Source organism: Apodemus sylvaticus, chromosome 10 (genome assembly GCF_947179515.1).
Source record: "Apodemus sylvaticus chromosome 10, mApoSyl1.1, whole genome shotgun sequence".
NCBI lineage: Eukaryota > Metazoa > Chordata > Mammalia > Rodentia > Muridae > Apodemus > Apodemus sylvaticus.
In genome coordinates this window covers 95779029-95803875 of record NC_067481.1, presented here as the reverse complement: position 1 = coordinate 95803875, position 24847 = coordinate 95779029, and the positions used below count along the sequence as shown (strand labels likewise).

The following is a 24847-nucleotide window of genomic DNA, read 5'->3' as shown; positions in this document are numbered from 1 at the left end:
CCTGCTGCCAAGCATGCCTATAGCCTCATGGGGTGTTCCCTATGACCAGTTGACTGAAGAAGAGAAGACTAGGACCTGGTTTGCTGATGGCTCTGCACGTTATGCAGACACCACCCAGAAGTGGACAGCTGCAGCATTACAACCCCTTTCTGGGACAAGCCTGAAAGATACAGGTGAAGGAAAGTCTTCACAGTGGGTAGGACTTCGGGCAGTACACATGGTATTATAGTTTGTTTGGAAGAAGAAATGGCCAGATGTACGATTGTTCACTGACTCATGGGCTGTAGCCAATGGATTGGCTGGATGATCAGGGACATGGAAAGATCACAATTGGAAAATTGGTGAGAAAGACATCTGGGGAAGAAGTATGTGGATAGCTCTCTCCAAATGGGCAAAGGATGTGAAGATATTTGTGTCCCATGTAAATTCTCACCAAAAGGTGACTTCAGCTGAGGAGGAGTTCAATAATCAAGTGGATAAGATGACCCGTTCTGTGCACAGTCAGCCTCTTTCCCCAGCCATCCCAGTTATTGCCCAGTGGGCACAAGAACAAAGTGGCCATGGTGGCCGAGATAGAGGTTATGCTTGGGCTCAGCAACACGGACTTCCACTCACCAAGGCTGACCTGGCTACAGCTGCTGCTGACTGCCAGATCTGCCAACAGCAGAAGCCAACACTGAGCCCCAGATGTGGCACCATTCCTCGAGGTGACCAGCCAGCAACCTGGTGGCAGGTTGACTATATTGGACCACTTCCCCCGTGGAAAGGACAGCATTTTGTTCTTACTGGAGTAGATACTTATTCTGCTTATGGATTTGCCTTTCCTGCACATAATGCTTCTGCCAAAACCACCATCCGTGGACTCACAGAATGCCTTATCTATCGTCATGGTATTCCACACAGTATTGTTTCTGACCAAGGAACTCATTTCACAGCCAGAGAAGTGCGACAGTGGGCCCACGATTATGGAATTCACTGGTCTTACCATGTTCCCCATCATCCTGAAGCAGCTGGTCTGATAGAAAGATGGAATGGCCTTTTGAAGACACAGTTACGGCGCCAATTAAGTGGCAACAGCATGGAGGGCTGGGGCAGAGTTCTTCAGAAGGCAGTGTATGCTTTGAATCAGCGTTCAATATATGGTACAGTTTCTCCCATAGCCAGGATCCATGGGTCCAGGAATCAAGGGGTGGAAAAGGGAATAGTCCCACTCACTATCACTCCTAGTGACCCTCTAGGAAAATTTTTGCTTCCTGTCCCCACAAATTTAGGTTCTGCTGGCCTAGAAGTTTTGGTTCCAGAGGGGGGAGTGCTCCTACCAGGAGCCACAAGAAATATTCCATTGAACTGGAAGCTCAGACTTCCCCCTGGTCATTTTGGGCTTCTAATGCCCTTAAACCAACAGGCTAAGAAAGGAATAACAGTGTTAGGAGGGGTAATAGATCCAGATTACCATGGGGAAATTGGATTGCCTCTCCACAATGGAGGTAAGCAGGATTATGTCTGGAGTGCAGGAGATTCCCTAGGGTCTCTCTTAGTACTACTATGTCCTGTAATTAAAGTCAATGGGAAACTACAACAGCCTAATCCAAGCAGGATGACAAAGGACACAGACCCATCAGGAATGAAGGTATGGGTCAATCCTCCAGAAAAAGAACCAAGACCTGCTGAGGTGCTTGCCGAAGGTGAAGGAAATACAGAATGGGTAGCAGAGGAAAGCAGTTATAAATACCAGCTAAGGCCACGTAACCAGTTGCAGAAACGAGGATTATAAGTAATATGAATGCTTCTATCTTATTTTGTTGAAGATACATTTGTCTTTCTTCCAATCCCTTTAACATCAATTGGTACTGAAACACTAAAAGAATGTTCTCAAGGGACATTTACCCATTGTAGATTTACAAATGCGTTTGCGACTGTACGAGGAATAGTTATATCATGTTAGGCGTATTCACAATCTTGCTATTGTTTCATGTGGACATGAAATATTATTTGTGTCAAGTTGACAAGGGGTGGATTGTAGTGGCTATTCCTGGTTGTCAACTTGACTATATCTGGAATGAACTACAGTCTAGAATTGGAAGGCTCACCTATGATCCTAATTTGGAGGCTCAGAGATATAAGTTTCTGACCTGGATCTTGGCATGGAGACCTTGAAGCATAGTGGCTAAGACAAGAAGATCTGAGTTCAAGATCATTTAGGATTAAAGGCATGGATGCACACACCTTTAATCTGGGCCACACCCTCTGCTGGAGACCCACATGCCAATAATCTGGGCCACACCCTCTGTTGGAGACCTACAGCCTTTAATCTGGGCTACACCCTCTGCTGGAGATATATAAGGACATTGGAAGAAGGAAGATTCTCTCTCACTCTTCCTTGCCTGCTTGCTTCATCGGACTGAGAAACTGCTAGATCCTTGGACTTCCATCCAAGCTGCTGCTGATCATTGTTGGGGAGTTGGACTATAGACTGTAAGTCATTGACAAATTCCCTAACTATATAAAGACTATCCATACATTCTGTGACTCTAGAGAACCCGAAATAATACAGTGGGTGTGTAACAACTCCAGCTATAATACTAATGACCACCATCTTGGTGTGCCCTACTAGGCCTGGCCCTAAAGGCACTAACTGTCCTTGATCCAGGCTAACCCTGCAGAGGACACTACACAGGATATTTCCAGGGTATGAGGAGGAGGACCCCTATGGGCATGTAGACACTAAGCCTGGAGAAGCAGCATCCACAGACCTGGTACCCCATTCTCTGAGAGAGACTGCCAAGGCCCTTGCAGAGGAAAGCCACTATAGTGTCATCAGTAAGAACTGTGGAGACAAAGCCCCTTCCTAGGGTTAAGAGGGAGGTTACAGCAGGAAAAGCACAGGGATACTTTCTCTGGAATCCACTGCTATCTTGTAGAGCACTGGTTCACAAGCTTCCTAACAGTGCCACCCCTTAATACAGTTCCTTGTGTGTGGTGACCCCTCCCTGACCCTCAATCACAAAACTACTTTCATTGCTGCTTCATAACTGTGATTTTGCTGCTTTTCTGATTTGGGGGGAGTTAGGGGGAAGAGCCAGCTCAGGTGAGGCAAAAGAGCTAGTTCTCATGACTGAGCTCCATCCCTGAGACCCTCGTGGTCAGAAGAAAGGAGCTGATTCCTATAAGTTGTCTTCTGAACTCAAACTTCTTCTCCCCCCACACACACACACTTGTGCACCCTGATAGGTAGGTTATGGGAACATATGCTTACACATTCTTCTGAAGGGCAGCAGAACACCTTTAGAATGTATGGTCTATGTCACCTAGAGGTGCTGACAAGTATTGACTCCCTGTTCCAGATCTTAGTGTCCCAGTGAATCACACAGAAACACTGACTACCACAACAGGCAAGGACACCCAATGCCATGCAGAGCACAGCTGGGCACAGACTTTGGGCTCAAAAAGTCCACTGATGACATTTCTCTAGCCCTGGCTTCCAGTGTGTCACAGGCAGAAAAGACAGTCCTTCTTCCAGTGTGTCACAGGCAGAAAAGACAGTCCTTGTGGTACCTGGGGTGCCAGTAGCACTGGAAGGGTCTCAAGCACAAGTTGTGTGGAACCAAACTCTGCATCAGTCAGAGGAGCAGTGACCACTGCCCCAGATCCCTGAATACCCTATCTTCTCAGGAGTCTGAGGACCCACACCTCACACCCAGGAAGTGAGCGATACAAGAGAAAGGGCTGGGACAAGCCATTTCCAGGATCCTGGGAGCATTGGATAGCCATGGTCCAGAGACTCCAGGCTCAGCTACCCTTTACCCTCTGAGCCTGAAGCAGTGTCACCCAGGTTGTGTGCTACTGAAAAGCCTTTACCTTCCACCCTCCCTTTCCAGGGGATGTGCTAGAGCACTGGGCGGGTCTTGCTATTGGTGAGCTGTGTTGGAGAAATACAGGTGTGTGTGTGTGTGTGTGTGTGTGTGTGTGTGTGTGTGTGTATTCAGAGAGCATGTGACAGCTTGAGAACATTAGTTGTAGCACTATCCAGGGAAGAAGGTAACTAGAAGTCTCCCTAAAGTCACCACCTCTGTCTCATTGCTCTGGCAAGCTACAGACAAGAAAGGGAAAGAAACAATACTAAAGGCACCCACTTCCCTTTCAGAAGAACAGAGGCTGGACCTGCTGGGAGCTCCACAGGCCCTAAGCTCTCTCCCATAATCCTGGTTCCCCCTCCAGAGTCAGAAGAGCCCCAGTTAGAGCCTCTTCCATACCCTCGGGAACCCTGACCCCAGAATTTTGACATGAATCTGGTCTGAGGTTAGCACTCACTCCACAAAGGTCTGTGCCAATCACTGCCCTGTGCATCTAATGACCTCTGCAGACTGTCAGCTCCTAGGTGGAGGCTCAGGGTGAGAGGACAGCCCTGTTTGAGCCTGAGGTCTGCTGCTCACAGTGAAGAGTTAATCAGTCCCTTCCCGCCATGCAGTCAGAACTCCTCACCTTCACCCTGTGCATTAAACAGTTATCACTGTGCTCAGTTCAAGGCAACAGACCCAGCCATGAAGGTAACCTTAGCCACACTGGGTATCTGAATCTACTGGGTTCTAAGGTCCCAATACAGCAGTCCTGTGGCCCCATGGTGACATTGATGAGAATCAGAATATCATTGTCCCAAGGATGGAAACCTGAGATTGTTAACACTTCCTACCACAATGTCACCACAGCCAGGTTACAGGGTAACCTCTCACCCAGGATAATACAGGGATGCTAGGTGCTTGGGGGACTTGAATCAGCCTGTTAACTATTCAGGGTGTCTGGGGATCAGAGAGGAAGACAGCATTGGAGCCTCTGTAGAATGGAGGGACTGCAGGGGATAAGGACTCACCTGGGCTTCCAACAATGGAGCACCCAAGAAAGAACAGGGTCAGACACAGCTGGATCAGCATCTGTATATTGAGGCACAGGGTGGGAAGTGAGAGGGGTCTGGGAGGAGCCCAGATGGGCATGGAGAGGGCTGGAGACTTTGCATGACTCTGGGCATGGAGGGATCTGGGCTTGCACAGGTTGGGATGGAGATGATTAAAATCCAAAACCAGCTAGTGGCATCTGGAAAAGAATGGGATTGTGGCCTTACCCAGCCAGATCGCCATATTTCTTCCTGTTTAGGCCTCTCAGCCCCTTTATCCTCAAGCCCCAGGTAGTGGGCAGCGGGCTTGTCCAGGCCTCTGCTTGGAGGGAGATCTGGGTGGACAGAGGCATTTGATCTCAGAAAGAATGTGAGGGGCTGTTGTCCCATGCTCAGGGACCTGAAGTCCCTTGTCACCCAGGATATATGGATATCCCCTCTGCATGCAGTAGCATCACCAGGAATGTCAGATAGAGGAGGGCTGTGGCTAGGCTGGCGACTCTGAAGAACCAGGTATCGATGACCCAGCCTGTGTTTTATGGATGCGACAGTCCCCCATCCATCCAGTGAACTCTATCACACAGCAGAGCAGCTCCCCCATGCTGGGATCCCACAGTCATACCCAACACATGTCACGGGGAGCTTCAAGCCTATGGTTCCTCCACTGGAGCTGCAGTGTCCAGCACCACAGTGTCCTGAGGAGACTGCCCCAGGGCATTCTGTGAGGATAGCCTCACTGCCTCAGTGGACAGCTGAGGTTTAAGAGCCCAGTGCTGGCTAGGCACACCCACAGGCTTGTGGCTGCTGTGACTAACTTTACTGTCAAGTCTGAGAACAGATGCTTCTTGGTGCCCACTCTAGGACAAGCCAAGCACTCCTGTTTGTGAACCACATAAACAGCACTTGCCTCTGGCACTATTCTGACTGCTGGAGTCTTTAGATAGGTGAATGGACCTGTACCTGTTCCTCTCCTATTCTACAGAGGAATTTGCTGCTCTAAGGTAAAAGGGACACCTAGCCAACCAGGTCTGGGTGTTCTATGCTCCTGACAGGAACTCACATGCCACCTGGTGAGTTCCACCCGGCACTGCACAATCAGGAGAGACATCTGACAGAATCTGTAGGAATTTCTAGTTTAGATTCTGTGAAGACAGTGATGTCACACACACACACACACACACACACACACACACACACACACACACAGACAGACACGGCAGAGGTCAGTCTGGCCACAAACACCCATCTTTTAGCCAACACAAGAATGCCAAAGAAACTTTTAGACCTTAGCTGAGAAACTGTCAGTAAGGCTCCCTGCAGTGTCCCTATTGTCCACATAAGAAGACCAGGATACCTTCATAGGGGCTGTCAGAACTAAGCTGGGGACTCACCTTGGCTCCAAAAACACCAGCTTCCTTTGTATAAGAACTAGCCACAGGTGTCCTGAGACCCCCCCCCAAAGATATAGGTGTGCCCAGGATTTTGCAGAACAGTCCTGGGGACTCATTCTCAGAAGTGTGTCCCAGGTAGAAGCAAGACAGACAGTTCCCACACCCCTGAGCAGGAGGAAGGGTTTATATGGTAAGCTGGAAAAAGTGACCCACAACTATGTCAAACTCGAATCCTGAATCCTGGCTTCCTCAAACACTATTAGCATGTCCGACCTCAGCAGAAAGACAATGTGAGCGTCAGAGCCTGACCAGAACTGTTCGGGTGACTTCCATCACAACAGAGTCAGTCCACCATCACCACATCCAGGGATAGCATCAGAAAGAACCAGGTCCAACTGTGAGCAAAGGGGCGATAGATTGGCCAATAAGAGGGTCCTGACCAGGTTCTGGGCTCAGAGATGCCGTTAGAAGGATGTGGCCACCCAGGGCTTCTGTCTCAAGAAGGGGTGCTGGGCAGAGGCTGGGACAAGGGAACAGCACAGGGGTACCAGGGTCTCAGAGCATAGTGTCCACCCAGGAGTAGTGGAAAGGCAAAATCATGTTTTTCATGTGCCCTGCTTCATCTCAGCCCTAGGGACAGAAAGGATGTAGATCAGTGATAAACTGGGTAAGGTACTTTTGAAAGATGTGAAATGTCAAACCAAAGGATGAAGAGTTAGAAGGCCCCCTGACTGGATGACCGAGAGGGAGGAGGCACCACTAGGTATAAAGATAGCAAGGGGGATGGAGAGATGGCTCAGCCCTTAAGATCACTTGCTGCTCTTACAGAAGTCCTGGGTTCAGATCCAAGCACCCATGTGATCAGCTCAGAATAACCTGTAACTCCAGCTCCTGGGTTCCCAACACCTCTGTCATCTTTGGGTATCTTCACATGTACAAATATGTAACAGATCATATACATCATTAAAAATAATATAAATAAACCTTATAAAAGAAAATAAACCTTATAAACTTCCAATTTGGCACCAGTCCAGCTTCCTCCTCACCCTCCTGGCCTGAGACAAAAGCCTAGCAGATTAAAACATTGGCACAGGGACAGGCAAGTGGACCAATGGAATAGAATTGAAGACCCAGAAATGAATCCGCACACCTATGGTCACTTGATCTTTGACAAAGGAGCAGAAAGCATCCAGTGGAAAAAAGATAGCCTTTTCAACAAATGGTGCTGGCTCAACTGGATGTCAGCATGCAGGGGAATGTGAATTGATCCATTCTTATCTCCTTGTACTAAGCTCAAGTGGATCAAGGACCTCCACATGAAACCAGAAATACTAAAACTAATAGAAAAGAAACTGGGGAAAACCCTTGAGGACGTGGTCACAGGGGAAAAGTTCCTGAACAGAACACCAATAGCTTATGCTCTAAGATCAAGAATTGACAAATGGGATCTCATAAAATTACAAAGTTTCTGTAAGGCAAAGGACACTGTCAAAAGGACATAACGACAAAACGGCAACCAACAAATTAGGAAAAGATCTTTACCAACCCTACATCCGATAGAGGGCTGATATCCAATATATACAAAGCACTCAAGAAGTTAGACCCCAGGGAACCAAATAACCCTATTAAAAAATGAGGTACTGATCTAAACAAAGAATTTTCACCTGAAGAAATTCGGATGGCCGAGAAGCACCTTAAGAAATGCTCAACATCATTAGTCATTAGGGAAATGCAAATCAAAACAACCCTGAGATTTCACCTCACACCAGTCAGAATGGCTAAGGTTAAAAACTCAGGAGACAGCAGGTGTTGGCGAGGATGTGGAGAAAGAGGAACACTCCTCCACTGCTGGTGGGATTGCAAGATGGTACAGCCACTTTGGAAATCAATCTGGTGGTTCCTCAGAAATCTGGACATGACACTTCCGGAGGACCCTGCTATACCACTCCTGGGCATATACCCAGAGGATTCCCTGGCATGCAATAAGGAAACATGCTCCACTATGTTCATAGCAACCCTATTTGTAATATCCAGAAGCTGGAAAGAATCCAGGTGTCCCTCAACGAAGGAATGGATACAAAAAATGTGGTATATATACACAATGGAGTACTATTCAGCCATTAGAAACAATGAATTCATGAAATTCTTAGACAAATGGATGGAGATGGAGAACATCATACTAAGTGAGGCAACCCAGTCTCAAAAGATCAATCATGGTATGCACTCACTGATAAGCAGATATTAGCCTAGAACCTTGGAATACCCAAGACATAATCCACATATTAATTGATGTCTAATTGTTCAATGTTCAACAATTAAAAACAATGAATTCATGAATATTTTTAAGCAAATGGTTGGAACTGGAAAATATCATCCTAAGCGAGGTAACGCAATCACAAAAGAATACACATGTAATGCAATCATTGATAAGTGGATATTAATTAGCCCTGAAATTCTGAATACTGAAGATACAAATAGCATATCAAATGATTCCCATGAAGAAGGAAGAAGAGGGCCCTAATCTTGGAAAGGCTTGATCCAGCATTGTAGGTGAGTACCAGGACAGAGAAAAAGAAAGATAGGAGAATGGATGGCGGGAACTTATGGGACACATGGGGAGGGGGGAACTGGGAAAGGGGAAAGCTTTTGGAATGTAAGCAAAAAATATAGAAAATAAAAATATAAAAAAATAAAACAAAGATCTGGTGAGGCCTTTTTCTCCTGCTAGGAGAACTCCTGTCCTGAAAAGTTGAATATCTCTCTGACTGGGCATTGTTAATGAGAATTCCTGGAAAGAACCTGTGTCTGCGAAGACTGACCAACAGACAGAAATACAGACTCAATGACTGACTGGATGACTGACTTACTGACTGACTGACTGACTGACTGACTGACTGACTGACTGACGACTGACTGACTGACCAACTGATTGACTGGTTAAAATTACAGTGATGTGGGGAAGTTGAAATGTTGCAGGTCTAGAAGCTAATTATCTTATCTTGGCCCAGCTGTGGCCTCCAGAACAGCCTCTTTGCCTACCTCTATGTGTGAACTAGCATCCTGTTATTAATAGATAAAAATCTTTGGGATCTGGAGCTAGAGAGATGTTTTAGTGGTTAAGAGCACTGTTTTGTTTCCCAGAGGACCCAGGTTCAATTCCCAGCACATACTTGGCATCTCAGAACTTGCAGTGCCATCCTGTAATGTATCTGAAGACAGTGAGAGTGTATTCACATATATTAAATTAAAAAAAACTTTTTAAAAAAGAAGGAGGAGAACGAGAACAAGAAGGAGAATGAGAACAAGAATTATTTTTGGAGCCAGTCCTTTAGTCCAAGCACTCAGGAGGCCGAGGCAGGTGGATCTCTCTGGGTTCAAGGCCAGACTGGCCGAAAGATCAAGTCCAGGTCATCCAGTGTGACACAGAAAACTTTGTATTTAAAACAAAAAACTTGTGTTTAAAACAAAAACACCAGCATCTTTGGAATATTTTAACTTAACAAACCACTAACTTCCACCAACCCCAAAGTTGAGATGTCATTGGAAAAGCCTCCCGCATCTTGCTGTAACCACTTTTCTGATCTTCCTCACGCCAAGGCTTGGTTGTGGTTGCTTAGTTTGTTGTCTTGACTTGTTTATCTTTGATTTTTCAAAACTCAGATTCTCTGTGTAGCCCTGACTGTACTGGCATTTACTCTGTAACCAGGCTAGACTCCAACTCACAGGCATCTCCCTACCTCTGCCTCCCAAAGGCTGGAATGAAAGGTGTGACCAACCACGCCAGGCTGGGAAGTCTCTTTCTTATGAGTGCAGGCTTTCCTTGATCTTGCCCAACAAGAGTAAAGACCATGACCCAACTTCCTTGGTCAAATTATACAAGTTTTATATTCTCCCAGACAGGACCTCTCTGGAGAGCAGGGTTTGAGAAAATAGAATTGAACACAAGAGAATGCAGGGTTTATATCAGTCCTAAAAGTGCGGAGGGGTTTCAAGGGCTGAGGGATTTGCAGACGAATTTTGGTTATGAAGGAACTTGGCTGAAAATTACAGAATTATTTGGTATAACATCTAATCAGGATGGAAGTTGGGGTACAGGGTGTGGAAGATGCCAAATTTCCAAAAAAGAGTCAAGACCTGGTCAGGTTTAAGATTTACAGAAAATAGAAATGAATTTATTTAGATATTGTAATAAGATGGGCAGAGTCTTAGGGCAGAGTCAAGCTAGTTCATCACACCGTCTTCCTGTTCGCCTTTGGATGCCTTTCAGCAATTTGTTGTTGTTGTTGTTGTTGCTTGCCTGCATGCTTTCCTTGTTGTTTTGTGACATGGTCCAGTGTGTAGCCTTGGATAGCCTTGAATTCTCTAATAGACCAGGCTGACCTCAGACTCATAAGGATCCATATACCCCTGTCCTCTAAGTGCTGGGATTAAAGTCATTTGCCACAATACCTGGATCAGTATGAGATTCTTTTTTAACATTTGAGGTAGTCTTCATTTGGTATGGGCTTTGTCTTTCTTTGAACAATATTGGGGAATTATTGTTAAAGAGAAACGTGGTTTCCACATGATGAAAGAGAGAGGGTTTCCAAAACCACTGGACCCCAACTGTAATTCAAAGTCAGGAACTGCAGAGATTGGAAGACAGAGCTCTGCCACTGCTGCAGTGGTGGCTTCAGTGAGACACAGTTAGGTCTCCCTTCATTTGGATTTGCTGTTTAACTCCTGTGACCCATGTAAGGGGGCCTGTCAGCTCTAGGTGGGAACATGGCTTACCTTTACAGAATGATGACTCTCTTAAAAGGGACAGGCTCATAATCTAACAATAATGCCATTTCTAGGACAGGCCTTGTCGATGTGGAAACTCTTTTGAGCAAATCTGAAGTTCTATTTGAATAATTTAGAACATCTACCTTCAGGTAGGAAAGTTTTGGGGCTCTCTTGAGTCATCACATTTTGTCAGAGCAATTGAAATGGAGAAATGTGGGTTTTGAGATCAATCATCACATGAATAACCATTAAAATATTGTCTTGGGGTATCTGCGAAAGACAGATGCAGACAGAGTAGAAACCTCACATGAGAGAGAAGTGTATTGCTGTCAGCACAGGTGTTAAGAGCACTGAGTAATATTCAAGAGGTCCTGAGTTCAATTCCCAGATTCAATTACCATCTGTAATGGGATCTGATGACCAATTCTGGTATATATGAAGACAGCAACAGTATACCCAGATACATCAAATAAATAAATCTTTCTAAATATGTGTCAGATGATCCACATGTCAGTTTAATAACACAGGAGCAGTGACAGCTGACTTCATACATGACCATCGTATACAATTGCCATGATTTCAGAACACTGCATTGAGAAAATAAGTCTAAGACTCAGTGGCATGATCGACTGATAAACATGACAGAACCTTATCGTGCTGTATTGGGCTTTCCTCCAGCCACTGACTCCTGAAACCACTTGACTCCTGCTTCCAAAGACAATGATCAGAATCAGAGAGACCTGATAATAATTTTCAAAATGGCTTTGCTGCTGCTGGTTGTATTTTCATAGAGCCTTTTAAGTAAACTGTTAGCATTCTACAGGAGTACAGCCTTGAGATGCCAGGATGTTTCCCACCTGACTAGCAGAGTGGTATCAGGTGGCACTGACCTAAGAATCCTTCCTTCTCTGCCTCTGTTGCAAATTTGTTAGAATTAACTCCTTGAAGATTGTCACTTACATTCCCCTCCCCTCCCCCACCCCCACCAATGTGTGAGTCAGTCCAACCAGGACAGATCTTCCCTAGCCATCCTGGGACAATGACAGGCAGTCCACCAGAGGGCTGATCAGCAGTGTCTTCAGACACTATTGTTCAGACACAAGGAGGAAACTATTAGAACTGAGATCAAGTCACCCTGGGCCTGGCAGTACTTACCTGTAACCCCAGCACGTCAGAAGCGAGAGCAGGGGTTTGCTTCATGAAAAGATGCTGTCTCGAACCAAAGAGATGGAGTTAGCTGCTAGTGTGAGCCGTTCCAAAAGTGACTAAAAGCAGAGACGTTACAAAAAAATGCATCTCGGCTGGCGCTGGAAATGAGCATGGTCCTTGGTGTTCAAGTTCTGGCCTCCTTAGTTAGTCTGGGTATCTTTTTGTTGCAGACCCAGGATAGGAATCTATTAGCTTTCAAAATGTGTAATGAGTTCCTTTGAACTGGATATCTATAACTTGGTATCCATGATTCTTACCATTTGGAAATTGAAACCATGCTGAAACTCTCAACTTGGAAAGGAGAAAAGATGAAATTTCTTGAAGAAAGCTGAGTGTGGTAGTACGCACAGGCTGAGATGAGAGAATCATGAGTTCAAAGCCAGCCTAAGCAACACTGAAAGACTGTATTTTAGTAGTTTAAAAAGAATTAAGAAGGCTGGGTGTTTTGGGCACATGCCTTTAAATCCAGCCCTTGGGGGCTGGGGACAGAAGCAGATGAAATCTCTTGAGTTTGAGGCCAGCCTGATCTACAGAGTACCAGGAGAGCTAGGGCTACACAGAGAACTCTGTCTCAAACAGAACAAAACAACAAAATAAAACAAAAACAAAAATAAAAACAAAAAATGCATCTTATTTATTACGTTTCCTGGATATATTCTACCTCAAGACTGGGGTGCTAAAACTGAAAGTGGAGAATTATAACTGGCCTTGGAAACTCTGAGTCCACCCAATCCAAAGCCATGCCCACGCCTCGAAGACCACTCCCAACACCTTCATTTGCTGTCAGTTTATTGAGACAAATACAGGCACAGGCAGCCCAACCCCACACTGGGGTTTCCTGGGCATTCTTGTCAGCAGGGAAGGACAGGCCAGGGAAGAAGGCAGGACAAGGAAGGGTCCAGGAAGGGAAGATCAGAGGAGTCAAGAAGCTGTCTCTGATGTTGGGCAGCAGCCGGGAGACACGTCCACTAGATGTGCTGATGGATCCAGGCTAAGGAGCTCTGGACTCTCGAGAAGATTGACGGCAGGTCATTGCTGCAGTCTATGCTTATGCTGACCACGCCTACCTGTACCCACTTGTTGCTCTTCAGGCAGACCAAGGGACTTCCAGAGTCACCCTGCAGGAAGAGGGGCAGTCCTATCAGAGGCAAAGCACTAGGGAAATCCCAAATCCACCCTCCCTTGGAGAAAAGGCATCTGGAGCAGGATAGGAAGGTCACATCTGGACCCAGGTGACTCACAAAACAGGGGCCTCGGCCTAAAGTGCCAGCACAAAGCATGTCTTCAAAGATGGCTACACTTTGGGGTTCATCAGGAATTTTCTTCCTATAAGCCCGCTTACAGCTCTCATTATCCTGAATTGGGATCTTCACCTCATACAGTTGATAGGGAGGCTTCAGAGCCACTGGAGGAGGGGCAGAGGAGTCAGAGAGCAGGGGTGAGTGGCATGTCTCCAGCAGATTTACTTCATGCCAGTCACACTGGCCATGACCTCACTCCCTTGGCCTGGAGCAAGTCAGAGTCCCCATTTCCCCATATGTCCTAGATGGGATCAGGATCTCAAGCTATCTGTACAGGCATAGCCTTCTATTTTAAATGGGTTTAGGAGTCTTTAAAAGAGCTTAGAGGGGCTCCAAATTCACACCTACCTAGAACTTCAGAATGTGACTTTGTTTAAAGATAAATTATTTATGTGTGTCATTGAGTTAAAAAATTAAAACTCTTCCGGTCCCAGGTACTGTGGGAGCCTCGGGTTACCGTGCAGACATGACCAAGTCCAAGAACCACACCACACAAAACCAGTCCCACAAATGGCACAGAAATGGCATCAAGAAACCCTGATCACAAATACACGAATGTCTTAAGGGGGTCGACCCAGGGTCCTGAAGAACGTGCGCTTTGCCAAGAAGCAGGACAAGAAAGGCCTGAAGAAAATGCAGGCCAACAATGCAAGGCAGTGAGTGCAAGTGCAGAGGCCATCAAGGCCCTGGTGAAGCCTGAGGCCACCAAGCCCAAGATGCTGAAGGGCCCCAGCCACAAACTCAGCCCCCTGGATTTCATGGCTCACCCCAAGCTTGGGAAGTGGCTTTAAAGCTGCATGGCCGGGGGCATAGGCTCTGTTAGACAGAACCCAAGGTTCCATCCACGGCAGAGGCCACAGTTCCAGCTAAGGCCCAGGCTTCAGCTCCAGCTCAGACTCCCAAAGGTGCCCAGACCCCTGTGAAGGCCTCATAGGAAAGGCTCCTGCCAGTGTGAAGACAGATAGACTGCTGTGACACACCTATGCACACAATGACCAGATGACCAGTGTGCTATGCTGTTTTAACAAGTAAACTTGAGGGTTTATCTGATAGTTTAGAAAAAGATAATTAGATCATTCTGAGGCAGGTATGGGGAGAGAAGCTTATAACCCTAGGCCTTAACACTGAGGCAGGAGGATCAAGTTCGAGACAGCCATCTGCAGCTAGCCAGCTTATCCTGAATTGGGGATGAGCCCTTACTCCCGTTGTAAGGGTTCTTTTATGAGACAGAAGAAAACACAGAGGGGACAGCCACATAGAAACACAGAGAATAGTGACAGAGCTACAAGTGACGGTAGGTGGGGCTGGAGACACTGCAGGGACAAGGACCTGGAGCCTGTGCTGGAAACATGGCCACAGACATTGTGAGAGGAGAGCTCACTGCTGTAGCTGGCACCCTGAGTCTGTGGCTGCATGGGTGCACAGCTACATCACATACAAGAAAAAGGTCTGCTAGGCCGTGGTGGTGTACCCCTTTACTCCCAGCACTTGGGAGGCTGAGGCAGGCAGATTTCTGAGTTTGAGGCCAGTCTGGTCTACAGAGTGAGTTCCAGGACAGCAAGTGCTACACAGAGAAACCCTGTCTGGAAAAAAAGAAAAAAGGAAAAAAGGAAAAAAGAAAAAGGTCTGAGTGCACCTAGAAGTACCCAGATGACATGAAGAAATGGGGTTCCTCTAAGAGGGTATTCCATCCCTCCTGCATGGGATAGAGTCAAAAAGCAGCAGCACCTTCAAACCAAGGCACCACAGATTGGTTCACTCTTGGCTACTTGCTAGCCATGAGACATGAAATAGTCCTGACTTTTGTGAGCATCTCATTGGTGGCAAAGAAGCCTACCCATGATCCCCTGCACCTGTGAGTCACCTCAGAGCCTTGCTCCTGCCCGATTGTTTCCACACTGCCAGCTATCCCTCCAGAAGGGACATGGAAGGGGAGACTGTGCAATGTCCCCTCTGTCTCTCCATCTATCCACCACAGCTGTGCTTACCATTTTGGTGAACATTGCCCCAGCCAGCCAGCCAACACTGGTCAGTTGAGTTGAAGGTTGAGTTGTTATTTGGCAGAGAGACCGGACTGACATGTGTGGAGGTGACCAGGTGGGCAGTCAACTGCATCAGGGCCACATCAAACCTCTTACTGAATTGGTTGTAATCGGGGTGGATGATGATCCTGCTGATGTTCAGAAGGTCCTGTTCCTTGTAGAGATATACTTCCACCACCTGGACCCGGAACAGGGCTGGGCCGGCATCCTGGCTGTGGGAAGACAGACCCTGATGGCTCAGAGGCAGATGGTCAGGGGTGGCATCATGTCAACATTTCACACCCAGCAGATGCCCCCCAGTGGTGTCTCACCTTTGGATGCAGTGGGCAGCAGTCAGAATCCACTGAGGGTGGATGATGGAGCCCCCACAGATGTGCACCCAGGAGCTTGCCTTGTAATCGTAGGTTCTCAGGCTGACCTGCCATGGCCACCTCCCTGGTGGGGTGCGGTGACCCCCCCACAATGCCCACTGACTTACTTCTGGAGACAGAGACTAAAAGCATCATTGACAAGTCAGAGAACAAGGACCAGCTTCCTGTTACAACAATCTTGGACCAGATGTTGATACCAAGTGCTCAGGTGACCCTAAGATTGAGCCAGCTGGGGGTCAGGGACAAGGTAGGACTGCCTTCCTGATGCAAACCACTAACTGAGGTGAGTCAGGACTTACCAGAGGCCATAAACACTGGACTTTCAAGGAAGGAGAGCGCCAGGAGCAACAGCTGAAACATCTGCAGAGGGAGGGGGCTCTGGGAAGTGCAGGGCCTCAGCCACTATAGGTGACAAATGTTGTGGCTCCTCCCACGGGCCACCCCCAAAACAACTCTCATTATCTTCCTGAAAAACTGGGTTGGGCTTGGTGGACTTTTCCTGAAACCAAGACAGCACTCAATATATGGGCCTCTGAATCTCCCTGCTCAGGTTCGAATATTCTTGCCAGGAACTCATAAGGGACCTGGGTCCCATGCCCACCCAGCACTTGAAGTCAGGAGAGACATCTGACAGCATCTGTGGGCATTTCTGTTTTGGAGCCTGTGAAGATACTGCTGGAGCACGTGTGCACACACGCAGACAGACACAGAAACACACACACACACACACACATACACAAAAGGCAGAGGTCAGAGGTGCTGCCAAACTGGGGCTCTCCCACATCACATATCTACAGTGTCCCATTAAAATAATCTCAGTCTGGCCACAAACACCCATCTTGTGGCCAAGACAAGGATGCCAAAGAAGCTTCTAGACCTCAGGTAAGAAACTGTCAGGAAGGCTCCCTGCAGTGTCCCTATTGTCTACTTAAGAGGATAAGAACACCCATTGTCCCCTCCATAGGGGCTGTCAGAGGAAACTCAGAGCCAAGCTGGGGACTCACCTTGGCTCCAGAAACACCAGGTTCTGTCCTATGAGAACCACTCACAGGGTGGTTTTTGAGACACGTCCCCACAATCAGATGGATTTCACTTAGATAGCCTATGGCACAGTTTTTTTGGAGACTAGGTAACAGACTTATATCTCAGGTGAGAGCAAGACAGACAATTCCCACAACCCTCGGCAGACAGAAGGGTTTATATTTCTAAACTAGACAAAGGTGACCTGAGGAGAATCCTGGCATTTCCAAACACCATTAACATGTTCAACGTCAGTAAAAAGACAACCAGAGCACCAGAACCTCACAGGAAATGCATAGATGACTGTCTTAATGACTTTGTTTATGCTGTAGGCTTGGCACCTGTTGCATGGTCTGCTAACTGGCAAGGTGGAAGTGAGGGCCAACATGGACATGGACATGGAAGCTAGGTGGTAGCTAGCTGGTAGAACATGCTCTTCTGAACAAATCGTCTCCATCAGATTATCTGTGACTGATCCCCTAGCTAAACGTGGCAGTGTTGCAAGCATCGTTCTGGTGGTACTGGTTTTCAGGCATTAAAAATCCAAGGAGAGGTCATGGAAAGCATCTGAGGCTTGACACCTTGTGGCAGGGTCCAATTCCTGCAAAGAGTGCTGAGAAGACAGAGGTCAAGGTGAAGCCTCCAGTAGAGCAGAGGCTCCTCCACCTACTGAAGATAATCTCACAGTTGAGAGTCTCTGGAGACTTTTGGAGTTGGACCTATTTTATTTCATATTAAGAGATGAGACTTTGGAAAGTTGTGGTATAAAATGATGTGTTTGGGTATCAAGATGGCAAGGGGAGAAGTAGGCTCATTAGTTTTGTCAGTGTGACTGGTTTAGTCATTGTTCTGTTGCTGTAAAGAGACACCATAACCATGACAACTCTTATAAAGGAAAGCATTTCAGAGGGCCTTGCTAACAGTTTCAGAGTTTTAATTCACTGTCATTGTTGTGGAGAGCATGGTGACATGCAGGTAGATATGGTGCTGGAGAAGCAATTGACAGCTCTACATCTGGATTCAGATCCACAGGCCATAGGAAGAATGAGACTCTGGGTAGGGAATGTGCTTTTGGAAGCCTCAAAGCCCACCCTAGAGACACATTTCCTCCAACAAGGCCACCACACCTCCCAATGCTTTCAAATTATGCCACTACCTGGTGACCAAGCCCTCAAATATATGAGACTCTGGGGCCATTCTAACTCAAACATCCACAGTGACACAACTTAGAACAAACAGGGAAGAGAGGAATTATCTAGATCAGGTTGGTCTATGGGCATTTCTAATAGGTGTTGTTTTGGTGATAACTGGTGTGGAAGACCCCACACACTGTGAACAGCCCTATTCCCTAGGCAGAGGCTCCTGAACTTCGAAGAGAGGAGCCAGCTAGCTGAGAACCAGAACAAGGGATCACACAGTTATCTATGTCTTTATCCTCTTGCTCTTGTCTGTGGATGTGATGCCTTGAATTCCTGCACTGACTTCATTGCAATAATGGATTGTGATCTGGAGTCATGAGCCAAATAAACCATTTCTGCTCAAAGTTGCCTTGTTGGGATATTTTATCACAGCAACAAAAATGAAACTAGAATACAGTTTTTGTTTCGTTTTAGATACCGGGTTTTATGGTGTAGCTCTGGCTCTCTTGGAACTCACTCTGTAGATCAGGCTACCCTCCAGGTCAAAGATTCAACTGCCTTAGCCTCTTGAGTGTTGGATTAAAGGCATGTGTCAGAACCATCTGGCTCTGAGAATGGCCATTTTCAATGTTGCTCTGCACTAATGATTCATGATCTCTGGATCTGGGGGTGCTAGATGTTTAGGGGGTTCATAGAGAAGGACATCAATCCTGGAACAATCCATCATCCCCACGCTGGATGAAGACTTCCTGTTGCTGCTTTGGGGTCACCCATCCTCTAAGGAAGCCCAATGAACTAACATTATCTCTGGGGATAACTTCAGTAGAACCATATTTTGGAGGAGGGGAAAGACATTGTTTAAGTCTCTGAAGGGAAGGAATACTCAACAGGGGACCTCCCCCAATACCCCAGTGACCATGATACAGCTGAGACCAATCAAACAGAGCTAAGCCCAGCCTTGGCTTTTCTCATCACTCCTCTGGTTAGGGGGACTATGTTTTCTTGAGAGCCTTGACTATCTTTAGCCCGCACCCCACAGCTGAGCTCTCTCCACAGCCTTGGAGTGAGGAGATTGTGTTCAACCTACCTAAAATCCAGCTTCCATGAGGTGATGTAATCTTCAGGAGAGGCTAGCTAGCAGGAAAGGCTGGGAACAGCATTCTTAGCCTGTCACCCAGAGAAGCTCTACAGTGCTCCTGTGTTACTCAATGTCTTCCATGGTCATGGTGCTGTAGGGAGCACACAGGGTTTCAAAAAGAAAAAACCCTTTGATGTATCTGAAATTTATGTTTGAGTTGTGAGAGGCTAATGAGATGATTTTGGTTTGTCCAGATGGCTGCATGTCTTTCCAGGTCTCTCCAGTTTTTAATGTCACTTTGCAGGCCTCCCACAGGCATAGGTACCTAGGTTTACCTTGTTTTTGGTTTTGTTTTGTATTGGTTTGTTGCTTTTGTTTTAGATTTCACACAGGATGTGTGATTTATAACAGAACATGATTTGGTGGGGTGCAGAACATGACAGTGGAAACCCTCAAGAGTGAGTTTGTTCCTTATCCTTCAGATCTGTTCAGAGGCACATGAGGAGCTGGCCAGTGTGAACCCTGGCTGCTGTGCCTGGGACTTCCCAGGCAGCCTGCCTGGAGTTGAGCTTGGATAGGACATACAAATCAGAGGTTAATGGCCTCCAGGGAATCATCACCAAGTTCCCTTAGGGCAGCCCATAGAGGTGACAAGCTGCACACATCTCCAAAGAGGCTGCTGTTTCCTCTAGGTGACCAAGACGAAGCATTATTATTGTTTTAGTTGTTTCAGCATCTTTATAGTTTTGAGACAGGATCTCTGCAGCCCAGGCTAGCCTTGAATTCATGGCCCCTTTCTGTCTGAGCTTCTTGAATGCTAGGGTTTTATGTATGAACCACCATACATGGTTCAACTGAGGTACTTTTCAAAGCCCTGAACTGATTCGTTAGCTCATCAGAAGCCTTGGCAATTTCTGGTTCTTGCTATCTAAGACTCCACAGAGTGCTAGTCACTGAAACCTGGCCGAACTGCTACGTGCTTTTGGCTCCCAAACAGGCACAGTACAGGACCACTAGCTGGTAAGACGAGGCCTACAGAGCCACTACTGTGCAGGACAGTGAGGGCAGAAAGTTTGTTTGTATAAATCAGTTGACAAACTGCTGGTGACTAATGCTTGTGAGCTAAGGAAAGAAAGCAATTTTCCTTTACAAATATTGGAACAGACACAATTGTTAATGACATATTTAGGAGAGTCACACTGCCCTGAGGTCAGAGAACAGACTCTCATGGATGCTTGGGTTTATTTTTTTGTGCTTTTCTTTGAAAGCAACTGTAGGCTCCTAAACTTTGAAAACATTTTTATCCTCTAGCTTGTGATGGAGACACCTTTTGTGTCCTAAGCAGCCCACTTTCCTTCATCTTAAAATAAGGTGCTTACCACGGAGAGATGGCCAGGGATGTAGCTGGGGTAGTGGTACTTGCCAGCATGCATGTAGCCCTAAGTTCTGTTCCTTGCCCTGTAGAGTCTGAGCATGGTGTGAGTCTGTGATCCTGAGCACTGCAGAGGCAGAGCAGGAAGATCTGAAAATCAACATCATCCTAGGCTGGGCAGTGGGTCACAGGCCAGCCTGGGCTACATGTGATCCCATCCCAAGACAAACAGATGGGACGGGGAGACAGCACAGCACTGAGAGCATGCACACACTGACATTGTGAGTGGGTGGTTTCCCAGTGCCCACAAGGTGGCTCAAAACTCTCTGTCTCCAGTTGCTGAGGAACTGACATCCTCTTTTGCCCTCTCTGGCCAGGCACACATGTGGTGCACATATATAATCCAGACAAAACACTTAGACACCTAAAATGGAATAAAAATCTGAAGGAAAGAAAGATGCTTTTAATCAATGCTAAATACAGGTTAGCACTTTGAATTCCCCCAAATTTTTGTTTCAACAAAGTACTTTTTACCCAAGGAGTTGCTTGCCTCTTTTCTTTTGTTGTTGTGGTGCTGAAGACTAAACCCAAGGTCTGATCCATGCTAGACAAGTATCCCAGCCCTGAGCTCCATCCCTGTGAGTCCTAGGGATTTTCTGATCCAATACTGATGCCCTCTTTATTCCTGTTTTGAGACAGGGTCTCACACAGTCTTGGATTTGACAGTCAAAGATGACTTTGAATTTCTGATCCACCTGCCTCTGCCTCCTGAGTGCTGGTATTACAGGCCTGCACTGCCATGCTGTTTTATGCAGTGTTGGGATTGAACCCTGGGGAAGCTCTCTGCCAACTGAGCTCCATCCCCAGCCCACTGGTGATTCTCACAGCCAAACATTAATTCCCCTGTAATCAAGAATTTAATGAAAACTTCTACCTCCAGAAGTCTATACTAAAAATTTTAAGGTTATCTGGGTGTGGTCGCTCATGACTTTAATCCCAGCACTCATGAGGCATTTGCAGGAAGATGGCTGAGTTGTAAAGCCAGCCCAGGCTTTTTTTTAATTTATTTTTTATTCGATATATTCTTTATTTACATTTCAAAGGATTTCCCCTTTCCTGGAATTCGCCTCCCTGAAAGTCTCATAAGCCCTCTTCCCTCCCCCAGTTCCCCAATTAACCCCCTTCCTTCTTCCCTGTCCAGGTATTGCCCTACATTGCTGTAGTGAGGCTTTCCAGGACTAGGGGCCTCTCCTTCCTTCTTCTTGGGCATTATTTGACATGTAAATTGTTTATAGTGAGTTTCAGGCCAGCCAGAACCACACACTGAGACCCTGTCTCAAAACAAACAAACAAATAAGCACACAACAACCAAATAATTACTACCACAACCACATTGTTGTGCTTCTCAGAAATCTTTGTTAGTGTTTTGCTGGGATCTCCATGAGCATGGCGTGTCAATGTCCCCATTTGTGGCCACATGCCTCTGACACACGTAATTCTACATCCTTGTACTCAGTTGATTAAGTTTTTCTACAAGTGCATATAAGCATTGGAGTAGTAGCTCATGCCTATAATCCTAGCATTTAAAAGGACTTTGAAACTGAGACCACTCTAAGCTATAGAGAGGGAGAACTTGCTTCAAATTATAAAACAAAAAACAAAAAAACAAAAACAAAAACAAAAAACTTCACACTTGTTTTACAAGATATTTTTCTAGGTGATTTTTAGTCTCTTTAACTGGAATGCTCTTCTACTCTGCCTTCTTGCCTACGTTGTCATTACCAGTGTCAAGAAGTTATGTTTATTTAATGTGTTGAGTCTTGTGCTAGCAATGACTTCTGAAAAAAGCATCCTCCTGCAGCCCTGGGTCTCTAACAGTGGCCATAGTCACTCAGAGGCAAGCTGTGTGGATGGCCACCTGTGTCTGCCAATGTGGAGGGTGAATCCATCTCCTCCTTGGACTCTTTACACCTTTTGCTTATTTCCCAGTTAGCCTGCCATCCAGATACTCATGCTGGTGGATGCAGGGAGGCAGCTGCTCTCATCTGCCCTTCACCTTCCTAGTTTTGATGGTCCACCCTCAGACAGCACGTTTGCTGTGGGTTTGGTGAGATCCCACAAATTTACCAAGAGTTTCATCACAATTGGCGGTAGAGTTTATCAACCAGAAGAATAGTGGGCTTGGGTTGGGGTGATAGCTCAGTTGATAAAGTGTCTGCCTTGAAAGCATGAGGAACCAAGTCCGATGTTTGTTTTCCTGGTTGAGGATGGAGACAGAAAGATTCCTAAAGCCTGCTGGACAGCCAGGCTAACATAATCAGTGAATTCCAGGCCAGGGAAAAACCCTATCTCAGAACATAAGGTGGACAGCACCTGAGGAACAGCTGTGTTTGTCCTCTGAACTCCATATGCTGGTGCACACTCAAATACACACACTCACACATACACTCACACTCAAAAAGACACACACAGACACACACAAACAACACTCACACAGACACATACTCACAGAGACACAGACACACACAAACACACACTCACACACACATACAAACACACACACTTGCACATCTAAAATAAAAAAGTGTTGATGGTCAGGAGTGGTGGTGGACTCCTTTAATCCGAGCACTCATGCAGATCTCTGTGAGTCTGAGACCTGCCTGGTCTAGATAGTGAGATCCAGGGCAGCCAGAGCTACATAGCTAGATTCTGTCTCAAAAAAAATTAATAATTCTTTTCAGTTTATTATTTCTGATAGCTTTGCTGAAATGTGATTTCCGTGACATACAATTCACTCACTTAAAGAGTATAGTCCGGCCAATCATGACAGTGCATGCCTATAATCCTAACACTTACACTTGGGAGGTTAAGGCCTGAGGATTTCTTAGAGTTCAAGGCTAGCCTGGACGATGGTGTGAGACCCTGTCTCAAAAACAAAGCAGAGAGGAGAGAGGACAGGTCAGGCTGTTACCTGACAGGAGTCACGGCCCTCCATCCCAGCACAAAGCATGTCATCTTTGATCATCCTGGTAGTGTTGTCTGAGGAAGAATTGGTCATGTACTACTACTGCTCACAGTCATGATTGTCCACAATGGGGGCCTCTACTTCCTTCAGGTGATAGGGCGGAGGCAGTGGCCCTGTGGAGAAAAGCCAGTGAGGACCAAAGCTGGAGGCTTCTGCCTCTTCCTGCCAGTTCTGGCAAAGGACACAGTGTCTTCCCAGTACCCACTGTGGTTCTCGATGACACCCCAGCCAGCCACCCAGCAGGTCTTCTTTGAGGAGATCCTCTGGGAGGCAGCAGGGAGGAAAACATGGTGGACATGCTCAGACAGCACAACTGGGGTATCTAGTTTCAGCAGACTAATGTCTGCCTCCCCGGCTGCAGACAGCTTGTCACTAAACATGGGATAGCAGATGACCTTGGCCACCTTCACCAGCTGATTGTTTTCATAGAGCCTCAGCTGTCCAACTTGGACTCTAAAGTCAAAGGCTTCCATCTTTGTCCTGGGAGACAGGACAATGAACCCCTCAGAGGGCCTGAGGAGTAGTGAAAATCATTACCAGCAGACACTTAAGGATCAGTCAGAACAGACGTGGTGATCAGGAGGGTGTCAGAAATCCTGCCTCCCGCAGGAAGGCAAGTACCTCACCAAGTTCCACCCACCTCCCAACACCCATCTGCTCTCAAGCAAGAGAACTCGTGACCCCACTCATGACTGTATGCAGTGGGCAGCAGATAGCACCCACTGAGGGTGGATGAGAGACACCCACAGTTGTGTTCCCATATGCTGTGCTTCAGGTTGTAGAACCGCAGGCTGACCTGGGATGGGAACCAGCAGACTGAGACAGTGCGGCCCCCAACGATGCCTAACAACTACTCTCCTGAGCCAAGGTCTTTTGAAGCAAGTAGGGTCATCAGACGCCGGGCATCAGGGAGACTTCTGGCAAATCGACAATCTGACATAACTCCACGGTATCTGGAACAGGACTCTGAGCCTGGGACTACATAAAGGATTCAGGAGAGAACTCACCAGGAGACAGAGGCATTGGGCTCCCCAGACAGGGGAGTGAGGAACAGAAGTCCCAGCGTCCCCAAGTACAGATCACAGAGATTTCTGGTCCCACACACGGGCTTCTGCAGCCAGGAGACCTGAGGGCAGAGGTGCTAATGATCAGTAGGTCAAGGAGAGTCACAGAGTAGAGTGCTTAAAGAAGAGAGTGGTCAGCCAGGAAGAGGTGTAGGGTGGCAAGTGCCTGAGGGGAGGCTG

The 24847-nt window shown here is 46.8% G+C and overlaps 4 protein-coding genes and 2 pseudogenes across 7 annotated transcripts in view; 5 read left to right on the top strand and 1 right to left on the bottom strand.

Annotated features, from left to right (window-relative positions):
• Positions 1 to 24847, top strand: part of LOC127693937 (tryptase-like) — a 158217-nt gene that overhangs the window by 18838 nt on the left and 114532 nt on the right. The window lies entirely within an intron of this gene.
• The window catches only part of LOC127693942 (tryptase-like), a 176114-nt pseudogene that overhangs the window by 52895 nt on the left and 98372 nt on the right, over positions 1 to 24847 (top strand).
• Positions 1 to 24847, top strand: part of LOC127693941 (tryptase-like) — a 141957-nt gene that overhangs the window by 18888 nt on the left and 98222 nt on the right. The gene's annotated exons all lie outside the window — the stretch shown is intronic.
• The window catches only part of LOC127693943 (tryptase-like), a 212457-nt gene that overhangs the window by 153502 nt on the left and 34108 nt on the right, over positions 1 to 24847 (top strand). The gene's annotated exons all lie outside the window — the stretch shown is intronic.
• Positions 1 to 24847, top strand: part of LOC127693940 (tryptase-like) — a 110569-nt gene that overhangs the window by 83038 nt on the left and 2684 nt on the right. The window lies entirely within an intron of this gene.
• Positions 13044 to 16329, bottom strand: LOC127693950 (serine protease 28-like; annotated as a pseudogene).